The 22,290-nt window shown below is 40.9% G+C and overlaps 1 protein-coding gene and 1 long non-coding RNA gene across 3 annotated transcripts in view; one reads left to right on the top strand and one right to left on the bottom strand.

The window, feature by feature from the left end:
- Positions 1-13,623, bottom strand: part of LOC123851330 (uncharacterized) — a 184,329-nt gene extending 170,706 nt beyond the window's left edge. Inside the window, exons 1-2 of the long non-coding RNA XR_006792543.2 lie at positions 13,503-13,623; positions 13,081-13,123 (exon numbers count right to left, since the gene is read on the bottom strand). This is a non-coding gene — a long non-coding RNA (uncharacterized LOC123851330). The remainder of the gene's footprint in view (positions 1-13,080; positions 13,124-13,502) is intronic.
- Positions 13,624-13,763: 140 nt separating this feature from the next.
- FOXN2 (forkhead box N2) overlaps positions 13,764-22,290 on the top strand; it is a 66,753-nt gene continuing 58,226 nt past the window's right edge. The window contains exon 1 of one of the 2 annotated variants that reach the window (XM_045885041.3): positions 13,764-13,892. The gene's annotated coding sequence lies outside the window, so the exon portion shown is untranslated. Of the gene's footprint in view, positions 13,893-14,031; positions 14,217-22,290 lie in introns of those variants that run through there. The other variant, XM_045885040.3, reaches the window with a different exon arrangement.

Genomic DNA, 22,290 nt, shown 5'->3' with positions numbered 1-22,290 from the left:
GAAATGTGAAATATAATGCCCTCGTCCCATTCTGGACATACTGAATCAGAAAGTCTGGGATGGGACCCAGCAATCTGCACTTTACAAGCCTCCAGCTGATTCTGATGCATGCTCAAGTTTGGGAACTAGTAAGTTTTAGGAAATGTTTGGGTTTTTTTTTTTTTTGCTTTAAAATATTTTATTGGAGGGGCGCCTGGGTGGCTCAGTTGGTTAAGCGACTGCCTTCGGCTCAGGTCATGATCCTGGAGTCCCTGGATCGAGTCCCGCATCGGGCTCCCTGCTCGGCGGGGAGTCTGCTTCTCCCCCTGACCCTCCCCACTCTCATGCTCTCTCTATCTCATTCTCTCTCTCAAATAAGTAAATAAAATCTTTTAAAAAAATAAAATAAAATAAAATAAAATATTTTATTGGAATCTTTTGATAAAAACAGTATTTATGTTAAATAAGTCTAATTGGTCTAAAAATACTTAAGCATCTCAAAATTTCTGGGCAGTTTCTTTCCTCCAGTAAGTTGACAGCTGCTCACACAGGTTAATGCAGGAAAGCTAGATGGAAGCTCCTGGGATCTGCCCAACACCAGATAGGAGATATCCTCTGCGCTAACAAAACCCATAGTCGCCAGGGAGAAAGGACGCAGCTCTTCACTTCTCATCACAGCCTGTAGGTTCAAGTGGCAGGAGCCATTACCTAGGCATCACAGACATCTCTCCACAGCATTTCTCCCAGAGGGCAAATTCCAAACTTCAGCTCTTCAGCTACCAGATCGGTGCCTCATCTGAAAGGGCACCACCCTAGCTAGGCTTCCAGAATAATCATTCTTTATCCAACAGTAACACACCTGCGGACTCTTAAGACACCCTCGGGGCGCTGCGGACCAGCCTGCGAGGACCAGCCTGCGAGGACCAGGGGCACGCAGGAAGCCGCGCAAAGACAGCGCAGGACGCCGGGGCCTCCCCCTAGCGTAGGGGAGGGAGCCACAGGAGCCCCCACAGGCACTGCACCATTCCCACAGCCTGAGGCAACCAGACCAGCGCACAAAGAGAGGAAATGAGTTTTTTTTTTTTTAAAGGAAAAACTACTTAATGGTATTTAAATTTTTTTTCTATTTGCTTTAGAGCAAGTTTTATTTCAAGTAACCTACTCAAATTAGTCCCTGTGTTTATTAAACTCTTGATCTATACTATAAGAATTAATCTTATAGAATTCAAGGAAAGGCAAGGGTGAGAACAGGGCAGTCACTCCCTCCAGCTCCCCTATAAAAGCAATGTAGCTACCCACTCCCTAGGTTTCTGTGTCTCCTCTTTCAAATGTTCAAAAAGGAAAATTTGATTGATTTAGCTGTGCAATGGGGTGCAGCCTCTTGGGCCAGCCAAGTGTCTACCCCTGACTTACTTGCCTGAATCTAGGGGAGGGGTGAGGTCACATAGTACAAATAGGCCAGAAGGGCTCTGTTGTGATGGAGGCAAGTCAGAATCTTCTAGAGGGGAGGATGGATGGAATCAATGATCTGCATCTTTGACACACAATTTATGTTTAAAATAATGTGGTAAGGGGCGCCTGGGTGGCTCAGTTGGTTAAGCGTCTGCATTTGGCTCAGATCATGATCTCAGGGTCCTGGGATCAAACCCCACGTCTGGTTTCCTGCTCAGCGGGGAGTCTGCTTCTCCCTCTCCCTCTGCTGCTCCCCCTGCTTGTGCTCTCTCTGTCTCTCTCTCTCTCAAATAAATAAAAATAAAATCTTTAAAAAAAATAATAATGTGGTAAATATAAAAAGAATGCATTCATTCTATCATGTTTGTTACTGAACATGCGGCATTTGAGCTTCTTAATTGGTTTGGGAAAGGATTCTATGGACCTGGCCAGAGCAGAAGCCCAGTGCAGAACAGCAATAAGTGAGGTTCAATACGTTTCTCTTATCGAGTGGCAACACAGACACTGAAGTAAATAGAAGGGGAAAATTTATTTGCCAGAATTTAGGTTGGTATTTTTTTTCTCTTACAGATCTGAAGATATTTTCCAAAAGAATATGAAATGCAGTATCTGCTTGCAAGAAAATAAGTCCACTGGTAGTTCAGACTTGTTCAAAGTGACACCATCATTAGCTGAATTATACACTGTATCTAGCTATTACCTGAACAGTGTGTAACCTTTGAATAAATCCTGACTGAGTAGTCTGGCTGCCCTGTTTCTATCACATTTGTATTCTCCTGAGCCACGGCTGATTGGATCAAAGGTAGACATTTGACCAAGGAGAAACAAGCCTTTTCAGCCAATTAGGTTTTCTATCTCAATACTTTGGTAGCTGAGGCATATTAATGGTGGAGCACAAGAGCAAAGATCTCTAAAATCTTGATACTGAAAGTCCTGAAATGTATTGATTCCTGTCTTTCCTGTGGCTTAGTCGTTCTCTGTTCCTTTGTGGACTACGAAAGTATTTTTATAATGCAACTCCTTTTAAAATAACATATTAGGGGCGCCTGGGTGGCTCAGTTGGCTAAGCGACTGCCTTCGGCTCAGGTCATGATCCTGGAGTCCCAGGATCGAGTCCCACATCGGGCTCCTTGCTCAGCAGGGAATCTGCTTCTCCCTCTGACCCTCCCCCCTCTCATGCTCTCTCTCTCTATCTCATTCTCTCAAATAAATAAAATCTTTAAAAAAAAATAAATAAATAAAATATAAAAATAAAATAACATATTAGGGGCACCTGAGTGGCTCAGTCGGTTAAGTGTCTGCCTTCGGCTCAGGTCATAATCCTGGAGTCCTAGGATTGAGCCCCATATCGGGCTCCCTGCTCAGTGGGGAGTCTGCTTCTCCCTCTCCCTCTGCCTTTCTCCCCCTGCCCATGCTCTCTCTCTCAAATAAATAAATAAAATCTTTTTAAAAAAAAGGAAAAAAGAATTTTTACTTGAGCAAATTCAGTAGGTTTCTATTACTTACATGCAAACATGTTCCAAGACCCATAGTTATTAAAGATAGTTTAATAGTAGCAATACTTGTTAAAGAAAATAGAGTATGTGTGTATGTGTTTAGAGCATGATTCAAGTATCATTAAACTCCAGGGTTGGAAGAAAACTGAGAGATTTGCTACTTAGTTGAAGGTCTTTATTTAACAAAGATAAAATTGAGAGCTAGAAAGATTAAATAATTTGCCCATTTTCTTCTTCTATTTCAGAATTTTGGGTTCTTTCTACCAAGCAATACCACTTCCCTAACACGAGAAGAGACAGCAATCATATCAGTAAGAAATGCATATTTCATAGTTTCAATTATTTTTAATGCTTATTTTATTCTTAGAAGACTCGACTGCCACAGAACTGAAAATAAATTCTCCTATGTAATATAATATCTATACATAAGCAACATTTTATATCATGATTGCTGGATATCAAGAACATTCAGAAGAGAAATTACTGCAATTTAAAATGGAATTTTACTGACAAGTACTAAATTTTCTTCCCTGCTTATTCATTTTAAATCATATAATAAAGTGAATTTAATGATAGAGTGATTCTTATGGGTATAGGAAAAAATTGCTTCCCCTTTGCTAAATCCATCAAAGGTAATTGAAGATTAATAATACTATATGTTGTAAAAATTGGCTTATTTTCACTAATGGAAGACACATCACTGCTCAGATGTTATATAGTCTGTTACTTGGAAAGGAAAAAGAAGTAGAATGCCTACAGATAGGATTGACCACATTATCTGTAGGGCCCAGTGAAATGTGAAAATATGGCATCTTGTTCAAAAAACAGAAAAAGTGCCAATGCACTGCAATGCAAAAGATACTAAAATATCAAATACTTTTCTTTCTTCTTCTCCTCTCTCTCAACTCATCTTGGTGTTTTTAATTTGTTACTTAATGGCTTGCACAGGGATACTTTCAGGATGAATGCAGCTGCTCGTAGGCACCTCAGGGCTCCATCCCATGACTGTGTACACTCACCGTCCCCCAGCTGCAAGCTTCACCCCTCCCCAGCTGCAGGACCTACACGCTGTACCCTGGCAGGGGCAGGAAGTCAACCTTCCTTCACGTGGCCCATCACCCTAACCCATGGCAGACAGGCAACCCCAGAAGACTGCAATTTCCACACCTAAAATGTTTCTTGTGTAGCCCTGCCATGGAAAGCCTCCTCTTTTGCCCCATGTCAACCTTGAAGTAGGAACCAGAACATATTCAGATCCCTTCAAAAGAAAATCCATCCATCCAATATTTATAGGCAATGTAGATTCTGCTGAAGATTTTGTAAAGGAGCCAGGGTTGGATTTCATAAGCCACAGTGAATAGCACACAACTTTATTAATGCCATCCTCCAATTTGTCTTCTTTTTCTTGTTCCATGGGGGGAGGAATCACAAAAACTCATCATTTTCCCCTAGATGAGCCAACTTCCAAATCTTCCTCTGTGCACCACTACTATTCTCTCCCTTCTTTACTGCATTAGTCCCAACCTGAACTATTGGCTTGAGAATGAGTGCCTCTGAGCCAATATGTAAGACCAGGCAGTCCCCAAAATAATGGCTATTTAGACCTAAAAGTTGTGCTCTGTGAACAGGTTGGGTATAGCTGAGGATGAGAAGGGCAACACGGCAGCACTGATTCTTAGGTGAGGAAATCTGCACATCAGCTTAAAGTTATATTTAGGACATTTTGGGGGGTTCAGCATAGCATGAAGAAGAAATTGAAAACAAAGAGAAGTAAAAAAAAAAATGGGAAACCCCCAAATGATGTAATCATTGGCTTTGTTAAATTATTGTCAATTTGTTTAATCTTTGTCCAAGTAAGGCAGTGCAACAAACACACATAAAACTAATAACCACAAAACTAATACATAAATTCAACAAATTTTTTTTGAGTGTATACTATATGCCAAGCAGTATTCTAGATAATTAGAATATATCAGAGGACAGAAGAAAGACTGGTGTCCCTGTGAAGCTTACATTCTAGTCCAGGAGCCAGACTTAAGGAAAACATAATAAATAAGCTATCTAGTGTGTGGGAAGATGATGACTGCTATGGGAAAAGATAAGGTACAATAGGGAAAGGGGATTAGGATTCTTGGGACATGGTTGGGGATAATTTGCAGTATTAAATAAGGAAGCCAAGGGAAGCCTCATTGTGAAAGTAAAATTTAAGCACAGACTTAGAGGAAGTGAGAGAGTTAGCTAAGCAGATATCTGGAAGAAGAACATTCCAGGCAGAAAGCAAAGGTCACAGGGCTGGGTGTGCCTGGCACTGTCAAGAAAGAGCAGGGAGGCCAATGATGGTGTTGGTAGGGTTAGATCATGTAAAACGTGGTGGGCTATTATAAGGACTTTGGCATTATTCTGAGTGAAATGAGGAAGCCATGGAGTAGTTTTGAGATGAGGTATTACACGAACTGACAGATTTTAAGAGGATCACTCTGGCTGCTGTGGTAAGGAAATACTGCCTAGGCTCAAGAGGAGAAGCAGGGAATTAGGAAGTATTAAAGTCATTCAGGCGAGAGAGGACTATGGCTTTGAGCAGGGTGGTGGCAGTAGAGGTGGGGAGAAGGGGTCAGATTCTAGACGTATTTTAAAGAGAAAGAGAGGAGCCAAAGGTGACTTCAAGGTTTGGAGCTTGCACAATCAAAGAGACAGAGTGAAGCAATTAACCGTAGTTTCTAAAAGTGCCTAACTCTAAATGAAACACTACTGGGGAACAAAAGTTTGTATTTGCTACAACATAATTTGGAATCTCTTTAATACTGCCTTCCCTAAACAATTACCTCGTTTATCAAAAGTCAGTTTCACAACTGCAGTATTTAATTTTGAATAAACTCTATTTACTAGATAGCCCATTGCTATAGATAAAATTTGTTTTATTCTTCTAGCAGTAGAAAAGGAAACCAACTTCTCAAGCTTCTCTTATGCAATCCTTTTGGGCAATTCCTAAAATTGAAGTAGGTTGACTTTTTAGTTGTTGTTCATTTAAAAAATAACACGAGCAGCTAGCATTTACTGAACACTTATTATTCACCTGGTCATGTGCTCCATTGTTACACGTACGTTGGCCTCATAGCACCCCTCCGAGGCTGGAACTGCTATCTTCATTTTGGACAGGAAGAGGTTAAGAAAATGTTGAAATATTTTGCCTGGTCTAGTAAATAGCAGAGCCAGGATTTTAACCTGAGCCTAAACCTACAGCTTTTAAAAACTGTACAAATATCTCTCTACTTGACTGCTAAGGAGGGAGGGACCAGGGAAGGGATATGGAATTTTAGCACTTTTTGGTCCCTAGGAATTACTGATGTTTTAGGTTTCCCTCTTAGTCTATTTGCGCTGCTATAGCACAATACCATTGACTGGGTGGCTTATAAACAACATATATCTACTTCTCACAATTCTAGAGGCTGGGAAGTCCCACCATTTGGTGTCCGGTGAGAACCCAATTCCCAGTTCATGGCTGGTCATCTCACTATAACCTTCTATGATGGAAGGGGCATGGGAGTTCCATGGGGTCTCTTTCATGAAGGCACTCATCCCATTCCGTCTCCCCTCTTATGACCTAATCACATATGAATTTGGGGGGGCAATATTCAATCAATAGCAGCCTCTTTTGTGATTGATCAGTATAGTTTTAAATGTGCCTATGTTTTAATTGAGTTTCATTGGTCACATTCTAAGCCTTAGTTTCCCCATCTTTGAGAGAAGGGACCTAGATCGGTGATTTCCAGGCCTTTAAATTTTTCAACTCCTGGGACTCTTGGGTGGCTAGTTGGTTGGGCGTCTGCCTTTGGCTCAGGTCATGATCCCAGGGTCCTGGGATCAAGTCCCGCATCGGGCTCCTTGCTCAGTGGGGAGCCTGCTTCTCCCTCCACCTGCCGCTCCCCCTGCTTGTGTTCTCTCTCTCTCTAATAAATAAATAAAATCTTAAAAAAAAATTTCAACTCTCTCAAGGACATACCCTATCACTATTAGGGATTCATTGTAGAAGTTCTCAATGAGGGAGAAGTAAAAGAGAGCCTGGGAGGGGCACCTGAGTGGCTCAGTCAGTTAAGCTTCTGACTCTCGGCTCCAGCTCAGGTCATGATCTCGGTCATGAAATGGAGCCCAGCAATGAGTTCTGCACTCAGTGAGAAGTCTGCCTGAGATTCTCGAGATTCTCTTTCCCTCTGCGCCCCCCCCCCCCCCACTCTCTCTCTCAAATAAATCTTTAAAAAAAGAGAGAGAGAGAGAGTGCCTGGAAACTTGACAGAGCCTGGCCCTAAAGATTCTGATAGTAGTTCTGCTTGATCCATTAGATCAGTGGTTTTCAAACTGTGTTCCTGGAGGAACACTGGATGAAAATGCCTGGGCTTTCCCAGCCTTTCAATATCAGCCCATTTTCAACCAGAGCAGATCCACTCTATTCTGTTTTATAGTTGGATTCCATGTAAGGTTTCATTCAAAGAAACAAAACCCTATTGTTCTACTTTGAATAATCTGAAAACTGCCATTCTAATTAAGTGCTCCTTATACTTTAATGTGTATATGAATCACCTGTGGGAGTTCTAAAAATGCAGATTCTTATTTAGTGAGTCTGGGGTAGGGCCTGGGATTCTGCATTTCTAATAAACTCCTGGTGATGTCAATGCTGCTGAGTGTGCTCGGACTATACTTTGAATATAGCAAGCACTAGAATGATTGCTAGAGCTTTAAAAACTCTAATCGTTTTTCTACTCAACCAAAAAGTCTTTCCTTGGAATTTTTCTCGGAATGACCTTAAGTTTACCAAAATGGTAAATTCTAGATTTCATTTCCTCTTACTCCCCAAGTCTTTGTCTGCCTTTGTCTTTCTAACTGTCTGTCTCGTTCTCTCAATGCCTCTCTTCTCTTCCTCTTTTGAAAGGTAAATACTGAACCTTTCGGACATGCATTTAAAAATCTTTCTACATACCATGAACATTGTGCCTCAGCCGGTTCATCTCAGCAAGAGCTAACTAGAGGGTCTGGGAAATTTGCCACAAGTGAGTTATTTAAAGGTAGTTATGGTGACACTCTCTTCTAAATTTAACATCTTAATGAACTTCTCCAGATTAAGGAGTAACTGTCTTGCACTCTTCCACCCTTTGTGTGAAAAATTTAGCACATACTTGAGACTGATTATTTTCTTTCCTGTGTTAGAGGCTTCAAACATTTCCTTTCTCAAAATACTTCCTCAGCTGCCTTTTCCCCACATTATCCTTTTTCTGCAAAGAGGTTATCCACTTCTCAAAACTTCGATTCCCAAAGCTGTCTCCCTCTGAGCCTCTACACAGCCCTATGTCTCCACATCCAACTATCCAACGCAGGGCTCAGCAATCTTTTTCTGTAAAGGTCTAGATAGTAAATATTTTCAGCTCTGTGGTCCATAGGTTCTCTTTTGCAACTACTCAACTCTTTGTGACGTCAAAGCAGCCAAAGAAAACATGTAAATGAATGTGTGTGGCTGTGTTCCATTAAAACTTTATTTACAAAAGCAGAAGGCAGGCCAGATTTGCCAACTCCTCTCCCACCCTGATAAGCCATAAGTTTGCTGACCCCTGATCTACATGCATATTGAAACTGGACCAGTCAGATTGTAGAGCTCCTGGGAATTTGGATTGGGACTGGGAAATGGAGTTAAGTAATAATTGTGGGTTGCTAAGCAGGAAAGTTGGGCAAACTGGGTGGAGACCAGAGGTGGAGAGCAGGGGCCACTATTTGGGACAGCCATAGTAGCATTCAAGCAGACAAGTAAGCAGAGAAGCCCATCTGCAGAGGAAATGAAGCAGACATACAAAGAAAAGCTCAGATTAGAGACCAGAAGATGAGAGAGGGAAAGGGGGAAGGAAGGTTCGTGTAATATTGGCTGTGCTTCCCACAGTTTTGTCTCACATAATCCCTGCCTATTTTTATATTCGTTCCTCCTTTACTTTAGCCAGCTGGCATGAGTTTCTGTTTCTTGCAACCAGATAACCCCTAACTCAAGCAACCTTTTATACTCTAGAAATTCCAATGACTGACAGTTCTCTGACTTGAACAGTCATGCTCTCACATAGCTGAGGCTTTGCTCGGTGTGGTTCCATTCCCCACCCCCACATTGCCACTTCTCTATATTCTTTTCTTTCTGCAAACTTTGCTCAGACTTTATCTCCCGTGGCTGAATTAGGACTTGATTCCCACCACTCCTTATGTAAAGCTTTATCAGTGTACTTATAATGCCACATTATATTTTCTGATTTGCTTGTCTTTAGTTATAACTACAACTTTTATCTCTGTGCTATGTATAGGGCCTGGTACATAGTAAGAACTTAACATAGAGGTAAAGTTACCCAGTGGTCAATAAATCTATAACATAAGGATAGGTTCTAACCACCTGAAGGCTCCAGATCCTCAGCTGTCCCTTCCAGTTTCATGAGCCAAAATAGAAATAATATAAACTGATAAACTTATTCATATGTAAAGGACTATGGAAAGGTACTCAATATGTCTTTATAATCAACTTCGCTAATTGTTCAAAACTATGTTCTCACTGAATATTTTGTCTGCCTATTTTATTAGTGGAATATGTTAACATCTCACGCTAAAATTATTGATCTTTTTATATTTGCTTTCAGTCTTTTAAAGGTTTTGTGCCATCATTTTCTGGCTTCAGACTATTCTATTAAAAAGTCAATTCTAAGTCTATTGTTTCTTTAAAGATAAGCTCTTATTTTCTCTAGTTCTTCTTAAGATTTTTCTCTTTGGGGGCGCCTGGGTGGCTCAGTTGATTAAGCGACTGCCTTCAGCTCAGGTCATGATCTCAAGGCCCTGGGATCAAGCCCCGCATCAGGCTCCCTGCTCGGCCAGAAGCCTGCTTCTCCCTCTCCCACTCCCCCTGCTTGTGTTCCCTCTCACGCTGTCTCTCTCTCTCTCTGTCAAATAAATAAATAAATAAATAAAATCTTAAAAAAAAAAAAAGATTTTTCTCTTTGTCTTTTAGCATTTTATCATGATGCATCTATGTGTCAACTGTATGGACTAGAAATATATATATTATATATCCTGCTGGGGATTCATTAATTCAAATATTATTTCTGCCCAATACTATCTTTCCTTCCCTTCCAGAATTCCAACTACATGCATATTAAACTTTATCACTATATCTTCTATGTGCTTTCCCTGTGTTCTGTGTTTTCCATCCTTTTTCTTATGCCTCATTCTGCATAGTTTCTTCTCAACTATCTTCTAGTTCACAAATTCTATCTTTGTTTATGTCTAATATGCTATTTTACCCAGCCCTGAGTTCTTATTTTCAGTTAGTGAATTTTTTGGTTCTAAAATTTTCATCAGATTCTTTTCTTCAAGTTTCTAGTTATATGTCTAAATTTTTAATCTTACATTTTATTTATTTATACATAGAAAACATTGTTATTTTAAAATCTGAGTCTGATAATTTCACTATCTGAATCCCTTTTGCTCGGTTTTTGTTCTTTGTTGTTTCTGTTGGGTTTTTTTGTTTGTTTGTTTCTTTGTGTGACTGATTATTTTTCATTGTGTACTAAACATAGTTTTTGTAAAATGGTACAAATGATCTGAGGCCTAGAATGATATTACTTTACTCCAGAGAAAATTTCAGTTTGCTTCTGCCAAGGGCTTGGGGGCATTAGCTTAAAGAAATTACCCTAATCCAGTCTCAGGGTTGAGATGATCTGAAATGGAGATGTCTCCCCTTTACTTCTAGGATATAACCATTTGGATTCCTTGTCCAAAGCAAGGGGACTTCAACCGAGTCATCCTCCTTCCCCCTTTGCACATCTTGAACTCTAATCACTATCCCCCATTCCTGTCCATACTCTCAGCAACCTTCTATGGAATGGGTAAGTGATTCACTGGGCCTCCATCAACCCTCAGGTCATAGACTATAATTTCTATCTTGTTAGCTCTCTACCACCTTCAAGCTGATATTTTTTATATTTTGCTAACTTTTTCTAGTGTCCTTAGTAAGAGAATTGGTCCAAATTACTGCCAATAATAGGGCCTATAGAAATGTAGGTACGGGGGCACCTGGGTGGTTCAGTCAGTTAAGCGTCTGCCTTCAGCTCAGGTCATAATCCCAGGGTCCTGGGATCAAGCCCCGAGTCAGGCTCCCTGCTCAGCAGGGAGTCTTTTCCTCCCTCTCCCTCTGTCTCTCCCCCTGGCTTGTGCTCTCTCTCACTCACTCTCTCACCCAAATAAATAAATTAAATTTTTAAAAATAAATAAATAAATAAATAAAATTAAAAAAAAAAAGAAATGTAGGTACTATCAAATACAGGTAGTTGCACTTAGGAAGTACATTGAAAATGATCCTCAAAGGAAAAAAAAATAGACTTTCATTCACAATTCCATCTTTTTAGCCCAAGTGGCAGACAAGTACTTAGGACTATTGTATCCTATTCCTGGTATCTTGTAATTTGAGAAAAGTTACTTCTTTTATCAACAAATATTATTGACTATCACCTCTGTCCCAAAAACTGTTCCAAGAAATTAGACTATAAGAATGAAAAAGATATGGCCATTGACCTCAAGGGGCTTGAAGCCTACATTCCTTATTGGTAAACTGGTTATTTTTAGAATCACCAAGTCATGATCAGAGAGGCTTTGTTAAATATATGTAATACAATGATAAATACATTTAAAATGTAAACATGTATATTTGAGCTCCTATCACTTTTCAGCCTAAATATGAGGGCATTTCAAACAATATATTTTCTAATGCATTTGTCTTCCAGGGAAGTTTATTATTGAATATGTTCCTTTAAAGTATTTTGGAGAACAAAGAATACAAACTTCACAAGAGATCTTAAATGCCAGGATCCTCTTTTTCCTAAAGAGTTAAACTGTGCTTTCATAGCCTTTTTACTCTTGTAAACTCCTAGGAAAAGCTACTCACTCCGAATCATCGTTAGTTTTAATCAGAGCTTTTCCTTGATAGGTGTTCAAAGTCCTCTAAAATAGCCTTTAAGTATACAAGTGTCCCTGGACTCTAAACTAAGTGTGACAGATTTCCTAAGGGACCTGAGCCTTATACACAGAGATTATTTAAATGTTCCCAGCCTCTCTACTGAATCAATCAGTAGAGAGGACCAGCAGAAAGATCTTAGTGGATGCCAATGCAGTACATTCATTATTTGACCTTGAACAAGTTACATAACTGTTCTGGATTTGTTTTTGCATCCATGATAAACTGGGCTCCTGATGCCATATCTTTAAAGTATATATTAATTCCAGATCTCAAATTCTGTGATTCTTCTAGAGTTGAGAAGGACTGTTTGGTCACCTGAGTTTAAAATTGATTAGAAGGAAAAATAGGAACTGAAGTTCAATATATCAAATAAGATACTATTACAGTAATCTGTAAGGAGATGAAGACCTGTATTATATTAGTGATCACCATGGCTAGCAGAGATAAAACAAAACTAAGGTATGAGAAGGCTGTGGCTCTCCAGAAGCCACCTCCTTTCAATCTTCCCTTTTTTCTTCTGCTCCCTTTCTACTACATTCTTCCTCCAGGAACTTCTTTCAATTTGTCCACATGAGGGGGCAACAGTGGTTGCTCTTAAGGGAGAAAATGAAACAACTCTTGCTTTAATTGAAGCTTATTGTATATTTGCCTTGTGGCCTCTTACTCTAAATGCAGTTATGAGGCCTTTCAGGACAGTGTAATGAGCAACAAATGGAACTGGCAGGTGATTTTGGACAAATCATATAGACACAGCATTCTCCTCTGTGGAATGAGGGCTGAACACTTCCATTTTTGTTTTTATACATTCTGATGCCTATAATTCTGTGTCTTTGTCATCCCCACAGCTTGACTTGTTTTATTGTCAGTAAGCAGCCTGTTTCATAATCAGCTCACTTTATACTCACGGCCTGGCACATAGTGAATATTCAGTTAACATTCATTGTTCGGGAAGAATGTGAATCTCCTATGCATCAGTCACTATGCAGGTCTCTTTACCTCTTCTTTCAACCCATTCAGCACACTTGTGAGATAGGTATCACTACTCTAGTTTTTGAAGATGTGGATATATTCAGAAATTTAGTGTTCAGGATCATAATTTTAGTAAAATGGAGCCTTAGTTCTGCCACTTACCTTGTATTTGTCAGGTTATTTTTCTAAGCCTCGGGTTCCTTATCTGTAAAGTGGGAATTTGTAAGAGTTAGGATAGGGTTTGCAGATTTACCAAAAACCAAAACAAACCAGGAAGTGTATCCCCAAATGAAACATTCTTATTAAAAAAATTATTCTGCATTTATCTGAAATTCTGATTTAATGGGACACTCCTATTTTATCTGGCAATGCTATCTTAGCATTATGGTTATTACAATGCATGTCAAAAATTTAGCTCTGCCCCTAGCACTTAGTGAGGGCTCAATAAATGCGATGCTTATTAAATTTTGTATCTGATTTCGAAAGTCCTTTTTTTTTCACCACAACCACGCTGAGCTCAGTTTTCACTTAAAATTTCAGTCAAGTGAGTGTAATACTACTTTTAGTTCATATTAATGTTTTACCGTTCCTACAGTGCTTTCAAAGACTGGCCAATGGCGGAAAGCTCTTGAGGAAACCCACAGAAGCTCGGGCTGTTGGGGGTCTTCGCTGCACTCGCAGCACCAGGCTCCGCGGGCCGACCGGCAGGGGAGGTCGCCCTAGCCCCGCCCCCCGCCATCTCGGCCACTCAGGGGCCGCGCCGCGCCCCGCTGCACTCCTATAGGTCCTTCCCGGACAGGCGAGGCCTTTCCATTTTTCCCGCCTTCCCAGCCCCTCCTCAGTCCGAAACCCGCACTGGCTCACAACGTCTCCGCCCTGCCTTCCGTGCGAACCCCGCCCTTCCGGACACTGCATCTCCCTTCCTTCCCACCAGCAGTTCAGAGCAGCCTGCGCGGTCCCTGGCCGGCCCTTAGGTAGGAGGTGGGAGGGGACACGAGGGGCGGACCGAGCCCCCTCCGAAGGGGTCGCGAGAGGCGGGGACCAGAGGGAGGGGCGGGGCTAATAGCCTTGGCGCCGCGTTGCCATGGCAGCGAGGGAGGGTGCAGGGAGGGGGAGGAAGCGAGCGGGAGGGGGATGTGGTGCTGCCGCGGCCGCCACCGCAGCTGCCGCTGCCTGCTCTTTGCCGCGTCTTCCCGGAGGCGGCTGCTGGAAGCCGCCGGGAGCAGCTGTGGTGCTCTGCCATATTGTGTCTTCCCCTGCCCGTCCCTCTCCTCCCCGCTGAGGCGGCCGAGCAGACGGTGAGTCCCGTGCGGAGTGGCGCTCTCCTGGGCCGGCGCCGCCGGACGGCCGCGCTCTCCGCCCTAGCCCGCGGCGCAGCGCCCGGGCGCGGAGGCAGCGCGTGCGGCCGGCGTGGGGCGCGGAGGCGGCTGTCCCGTGACGCGCACGGACATTTTTGTCCTGTCAGGAATTGGTGCCGGCACGGGGGTCTCCCCTGCGCGCGGCTTGGGTACTGTGTGGGCTCCCGGGGGGTGTCGAACTAAGGGGAGCGTGGCCCCGTGCGGAGTTAGGAGTTTTTCGTGAGAGGTAATGACTGCCCCGGAGCGGGTGCCGGCTCTCCGGCAAGGCTCGGAGGTGGCCCCGAGGACGCTTAGGGCTCGACTCGGGGCGAATCTGCTGTTAGAGGAAGTGCCCCAAGCCCCTCGGGTGTGTGTGCAGCGCTCCTCCCCCGCCTCGAAGTGGAGCGAGACGTGCCGGGCGTGGAGTCCTGGTCCGGCCCCAGGCGGCCTGGCTGGGCCCCGCCAAGTAGTGCCCGGGGAGGCGCCGAGCGCTGCCTGGAGTGAACTTCAAGCCGCGGGACTGCTGGGCGATGCGGGGGGACAGGGGCGGGTCCGGATGTGGGGGTGGCAGACCCCGGCACCCTCTGGCCCCTCCTCCAGCGGGCGCCCTGGGGGCCTCGCCGGGTGGCTGTCTTGGTGGGGTGCGAGTTAGGGTTTTTCTGCGCTGCAGTATGGACACTTCCTGTTCGTCGCCTCTGTTGGGCCCGTGGTTACTTCTGCCCTTCTGTCTTGTGTCTGGGAGGGTGAGAGGTCGTGAGGGCGCATGCGAGGCCCTCCGCCTGCTGGGTTCGCCCCACCGCAGCAGCAGCAGCGAGTCTGAAACCCGGGAGGACGGTGGGAGTCAGGGGAAAGCTGGCCCCTGTGCGTAGCCCTCCACCCTCCACCCTCCACCCTCCACTCTTACTCAACTCCACTTCTTTTACCCCTTTGCAAAGTGCCTCTGTTCCCACCTCTGCTCGCGGGAGTGAGCGTAGCGAATTCAGTGGGGTGCACTCCCGGGATCTTCTTGGACCTGATTTCTGTCTCTTTAATTTAAAGCAGCCCTTGTACTTCCTTTTCACCTTAGAGAAAAAAAGTCTTAGCGTGCAAAGAAACAGCACAGTCTTTCTTTCACCCCAACTCCGAGGTGGAGGGAAGTGGGAGGTTATTTGTTTCCAGGTTAGTTTGTGCTGTGTCTCCTGTCTTCCTTCTGATTGTGACAGCCACGTGGCCGGCTGAGTGTAATAGAGTGCCCTAGCGCCACTAGGTCTGAGGCTTCACTGGTACCAGGGGCTTTGTAATCGTGCTGTAGCCTCGCATCCACATTTATTTTGGTGTTTTCAAAGATGAGGAAGTGGAAAATGCTCAACAGTTCATGTCTATCTCTGTTCCATCCGAATTGTAAGATTTATCTCTGTTACCTTGCAGTCCTTGTCAGGTTTATATTGACGTTTTTGCCTTCCTCTGCTGTTTTGATGATTCATCTCTAAAATCTCAGCAGTGTTAGGTACCATTAAGGAGTGGTGGGGGAATAGAGTAGTACATTATGGAGTTCCCCAACTCTGGAAAAAAGTCGTTTGTATTTCAAAAGCATTAGTGAGAGGTTCTAGTGCGATAAGAAACAATCATGTTCTGGAGGGTTTTTGTTTTTTTTTTTTTTTTACTTTTATAGAAGTCTTAGTGTTTTCTTCTTACATAAAAATCCTGACCTGAAAAAATATATTACGGATGAAAATACTTGTTTAGGGATGAAATAAACACCCGTTTGATTTGTGTGTGTGCACTTTCTTAAGCTCTTTTTGGGAAAGTTTTAATGGTTAATATGAATGTTAACATGAACAGATTTTATTTTAAGGAATGAAATTTAATTTTGAGAATATATGAAGTAAAGGGTCAAAGGGTTGAAGATAAAAAAAATCCAAACTTTTGGAGAGTTTGGCAAATTTTAGAATTTAGGTGTAATCCCTGGATACTAATGCATGATGTTTCATTTTGTAAATGCTTTGGTGGATTTGAATTATTCCTGTAACATATGTTTTTATTTGCATCAGTTTTACTTGGAGGGTGCTAAACCACAGGAAACATTTAGAATGTGTAAAAGAATTATGTAGAGAAGTTACAGCAGCACCATTTGTTAGAATTTAATTATGCCATAACAGTGGTTCTCAATCAATGAAGTTAATAGATAAAAAGATTGGAGAGGCTTCAGTGCAGAAAAGATAACGTGATTGAGAAATTGGTATATGTGCTGGCCACTGAAAGCAGTGCTTGGTTGAGAAAGAAAGTAAATGAGGTGATGAAATACTTATATAAAGCAGAAAGCACTGAAAACATATGCTGTCTGATAACAACATTATTAGTTATGGGATCCGACTATCGAATGAAACTTTAAAAAGTGCCATCCAAACAGGACTTACTCTTGTTCTTATGGTAGCTTAGCTACTCACAGTATGTGTTGTGTGTTGCTTTTAGATTGTTGTCATTTTGGTAACTGGGTTTTGCACAAATGCAAAAAGTCCTCCAGAAATAAAGTTTCAAGGGCCCAATGCTTTGCTGATTTCTTAGATAAGAAACAGAGGTCTATGATGTGATCCCTATTCTTTGGTTGAAGAGACTAAATTAACACCCATGAAAATAAGAATTTATATTGTGAGAGGATGTAGTTAGGAGTTAAATTGTATAATGCAGGCAAGTACTGTAAGGCTTAAAAGGAGAAGGAACCTAAAGGGTTTTGATTAAGTAGGGAGGCTTCTTCAAGAAATAAGGCTCTTGCTTTCTAAAGTCTAACCATGTTACTCCCCTTAGATTAATCTTCCTGAAAATTGTATCACTTTTATGTCAAGCATGAATACCAAATTTCTTCTCAGGACTTTGCAAACTTTGGTCCCAGTCTTCTCCCATCTTAATCTTCCACTAACCTTCAGGAACTGTTCTTTATTGACTACTTCAGTGTTGTATAACAATTTTACTTCTTCTTACCTTTGCTGGTGTAACATTTTTCTGTTGGAAATGCACCTGCACACATCCTCTTAACAACTGAAGAAATACTCAAGCTTGAGTCTTGGCTGCCCCGAGAGCCTTAGAATCACAGAAAAACAGACCTGCCTTCACCTCTCCAACTGAAAATTCTTTACCTTCTCAAATAGCATATAATTCTTTTGGCTGTGCTTTATGTACTGCCTGTTTTCACTTAATAAATACTTTTTGAGCACTTCCCATGTGGCAGGCACTGGTATTGGTGCTGAGGATACAGCTTTGAATGAGACAAATTCCTATGTTCTTTGTTAGTCATCTTTTTAGGTTTTATCACTCCAAGGAGATTATAAAGTCTTTGACCACCCAGAAGAATCTTACTTTCTTGTGTATATGTGATACTGAATAAAGGAAGGGCAGGACATGGTATGAGGTAGAGAGATGGATGAAAGGATCTTTACAAGTGAAGGGTACAAAAGCATAAGCAATTATGGATGGCCTTGAAAGTATCATTTCTGAATGTAAATATGGTTTAGTAAAAAAAAAATGGCATTTGAGCCTGGGAATATGATAAAATCCTTATTTGAGGAAGGTTCATTTGATAGCAGTGTGTACTACTAATTATTAACTGGGGATGGAGAGGCATAGGAAGAAGATTTATTGAAGAAAAAATAACTTTGAGAGGGAGGTTTGGAAGAAGAGCATTATCAAGAAGATGGTGAGTTTAGTTAGTTAAGTGTAAGGTGACTGGGAGATAGCAAGGGGAATATGACGTTTAAGTGACTAAAGATTAGGGATGTGGGATAGTCCATTCAATACAGAACTGACAGCTACTGTTATGAATTGTTATGAAATGTTGAGGACTAAGAATGATACTTTGGGAAACTAAAATTCAGAGGGCATTTACTTTGGTCATATGTAACTTTATAACTAATACTATAGACTTACACAATGCCTACAGTAGTGTTTTATTAATAACTTTATTTCCACTATAGTAGAATGCTATCTTTGTCTTATCCCCAAACATAAAGGGACCAAAAGAATGTTTATCATCATTTGCTTCCAAGGGACTTTGATTCATTCCTTATTTCCCTTACTCTGACTGTTTTTCTTTAAATAAATTTCTTTAGATTAGTTTTACATTTACAGAAAAGTTGCAAGATAGTACACATGAGTATACCTTACTCAGAGACATTTCATTTTCATGGTTAACTTCTTATATTACTATGGTACATTTGTCATAACTAAGGAAACAGAATTGCCACATTTCTAATAACTAAACTACACGCTTTATTTAGATTTCACTAGTTTTTCCCTAGTGTCCTTTTTCTGTTCCAGAATTCCAAATTCTGAGACTTTTCTTGTTTTTATGACTGTGACAGTTTTGGAGAGTACTAGTCAGAAATTTTAGAGAATGTCCCTCAGTTGCGATTTATCTAATGTTTTCCTCATGATTAGACTGGGGTCATGGGTTTTAGGGAGGAAGGCAACAGACATAAAGTGCCATTCTCATCACATTACTCCAAGGGTACATCCTAACAATATGATAAAATTGATGATAATCTTGATCACTCTTCGAGGTCTTTGTTTGCCATGTTTCACACCCCACCCTTCCATGTTTTACTCTTTTAGAAGCAAGTTGTTAAGCATATCCCATGCTTAAGGTCTTAACCTAATTTTGATTCATATTTTTTTTCCCTCAACCTAATTTTCTTTTCCATAAATAAACATTTAAACTTGGATAGATATTTTTTGAGCATCTACTGTATTCCAGTGCTAAGAATATAGTGATGAGTAAGAGATGTCATTTCTACTTTTCTGGAGTCTGCCTGATATAAAACATAAAATAGAATTTATCCCCTCACTTACATAGGTGTTGATTTCACTGTCATTTATTTATTTATTTATTTATTTATTTATTTATTTATTTATTTATTTATTTATTTTTAAGATTTTATTTATTTTTTAGAGAGCGAGCGAGAGAGAAACAGCATGAGAGGGGAGAGGGTCAGAGGGAGAAGCAGGCTCCCCGCTGAGCCGGGAGCCCGATGCGGGACTCGATCCCAGGACCCTGGGATCATGACCTGAGCCGACGGCAGACGCTTAACCATCTGAGCCACCCAGGTGCCCCCACTGTCATTTATAAACATGGTATTACTATAAGGCCTAAAAGGCTAAATAAATCTCTTTACTTAGGTAGTCACTTAGAAGATATGCTTATTATCATAAAGGTTAAATATATGTGCCATAAAAATAACTGCCTTTTTGTACCAACACAGATAATGGAAAATTACTTTGATTCTCCCCAAATAGATATATTCCTGTTAAACACAGGAATTGGATAGTTTAATTACCATTAATTATTCTCATAACTTATAAAGTTTGCAGGTTATGTAAGAAAATTCTTGGCTTCTTGATTATATTTTCATAGGTATTTGGTGTTTTGCCAATTAGAAGTGGTTTGAAAGGTGTGTTGGGGGGAAAATACACTGGGAAAAGAATAGACCCTGCACTCTTCTTATGAGAGACTGTAATTATTTATTTATTGAAAAGAAAATGAAGTTGAAGAAAATGACAGTTAAAGTTTTGAAAGTGATAAACTTTTGGAGGGAAGTCACTGTATACTTAATAGAAGAGAAATGCCATTCTAATATTGGGAATGTTATTGAGAATATTATCAGTAAAACTGTTGGTTTTATTGGACAATAAAATTTGATAAAAGGCCTATTGAATGAGGATTTAAGTTAATTTTTTCCTAGTTAACTGGGTTGACTACAAAGTGCTCTTACTTTGAACTCTTACTGAAGTTCTTTCTAAAATGTTTTTAATACATTATACCTTTCACACTATATTGTACAGCCCACTGAGCATAATTTAATATTTAACTTAGACTTTTGACACAGAGCTAATATAGTACTTTGAGTTTTATTCATAACCTTGGAGGTAGAGAATTGAGAAAATTGATAAACTTATATATCCTTGTGGTTTGTTTATCTTAAAAGAGGAAATACAGGAAAAGAAGTGATTTCTTGTAAATTAGGATTTTCCTGTTCCTTCTGTTCGCCCCTTGCCTTTGTCCAGCTCCTCCATCCTTAAAAGTTCAGTTTGAATGCTACCTCTTAAATAGTTATTAAACAACATTTATTAATAATCATAGCAGCAATCAGTAGCTTTTATTGAGCACCTGCTGTAGTCTGACATGGAATTATACTAGACACGTAGTATAGAGAGTATATATTAATTCCTCGTAACAACCCTACAGGAAGTATATTTTTCTTACGGATAAAGAAAAAGATAATGAGAAGTTATGTAAATGCAGTGCTGGGTATTTGAATTCAAGTCTGTCAGACTTTTTTTTTTTTTTTTTTAAGATTTTATTTATTTATTTGACAGAGACACACAGCAGGAGAGGGAACACAAGCAGGGGGAGTGGGAGAGGGAGAAGCAGGCTTCCCGCAGAGCAGGGAACCCGATGCGGGGCTCGATCCCAGGACCCTGGGATCATGACCTGAGCCAAAGGCAGATGCTTAACGACTGAGCCACTCAGGCGCCCCAAGTCTGTCAGACTTTAAAAATGCATATTCTGGGGTGCCTGGGTGGCTCAGTTGGTTGAGCTTCAGGCTCATGATTTTGGCTTAGGTCATGATCTCATGCCTCCTGAGATCTAGCCATATGGACTCCATGCTCCATGGGGTGTCTACTTGAAGATTCTCTCCCTCTGCCTCCCTCCCCCTTCTTTCTCTCTCTCTCTAAGATAAATAAATCTTTGAAAAAATGCGTAATCTATGTACTGTGACCTGAAGCCTTTATAAAAGGGGTATTTGCCAGGATGAGACACATCTTGATCTGTCTCCAGGAAGAAGTAGGGAAAAATACAGGGTAGAGAGAAGAAACTAGTATTTCCAGGCCATTTTAACTCATTTGATGCCTAATTTATAGAATGCCTCGTCTAGCAGTGCTACTACTTTATTGTTATAATGACTTAAGTGGTGTTAACTCTTTGGGACTCAAGGAGGTTGAGTCATTTCTCAGATTGTATAAGCTTGTTGGCTGATTGGTCTGCTTGATCTCAAAGCCTTGCTCTTTGACTTTTCTAGTACAGGATGCTGCTATATTTATTCATTTATTTAAACATTTGCTTAACTAAATGGTCTGTACTAGAGCATAAAAAATATATGGAGTTCTGCCTGCAAGGATTTATAGTCTAGTGCAGTATTTTTTTTTTCTTATTTTTTTTTATTTATTTATTTGAGAGAGAGAGAATGAGAGACAGAGAGCATGAGCGGGAGGAGGGTCAGAGGGAGAAGCAGACTCCCTGCCGAGCAGAGAGCCCGATGCGGGACTCGATCCCGGGACTCCAGGATCATGACCTGAGCCGAAGGCAGTCGCCCAACCAACCGAGCCACCCAGGCGCCCTAGTGCAGTATTTCTTAAGTGGATGATAGAACCAATGTAGTAAACTGTCATCAGCATTTTAAAAAAAATCGAATAGAAAATTTCAGTGTATTATATGTGTTAAGTGTAAAAGTGTAGTTTCATTTTGTTTCAGTTACAAATGTGTATCTTGGATCGCTATAAGAATGTCATAAATAGCAAGTAAGTTCCATAATAGGATTCTGTATAGAATGCTAAGGAAGCATGATGGAAAAAGCAAATAATTCAAGGAGGACTGGAAGATGACTTTAAGTAGTTCTAACAAATAGGGTAGAGAGCCTTAAATACATCTAAAAGCCCGAAGGAGTAAAGAGCACAGTATATTCAGGAAACCTGAAGTGGTGTGAAATAGTGGCAAACAGGAGCCAGATTTTTCCAGGAGTTTATAGGCTACCGTACCAGAGATTTTAGATTTTATTAGGCCCATGGTTTTCTGGAGTTTCATGGTGTTCTTTTGTTAAAGAACAAATACCGGTATATATTTGATTGTATCATATAATCTAGAAACAGTTATAGCAATAGAAATTTTGACCATATAACACGTATATAGTGTAAAATGGTACCCATGAATATAACTGTTGATAAAAACAATCACAACCAAAAATTGGTTAAGCAATTTTGAGATGACTTTCAAATAAATGTTCCTCTT

This window comes from Mirounga angustirostris, unplaced genomic scaffold, assembly GCF_029215605.1.
Source record: "Mirounga angustirostris isolate CCGP_5_RB_7025 unplaced genomic scaffold, mMirAng1.0.hap1 SCAF_10, whole genome shotgun sequence".
Classification (NCBI taxonomy): domain Eukaryota; kingdom Metazoa; phylum Chordata; class Mammalia; order Carnivora; family Phocidae; genus Mirounga; species Mirounga angustirostris.
The sequence above is the reverse complement of the archived record's forward strand: the minus strand, read 5'-3'. Positions and strand labels throughout refer to the sequence as shown.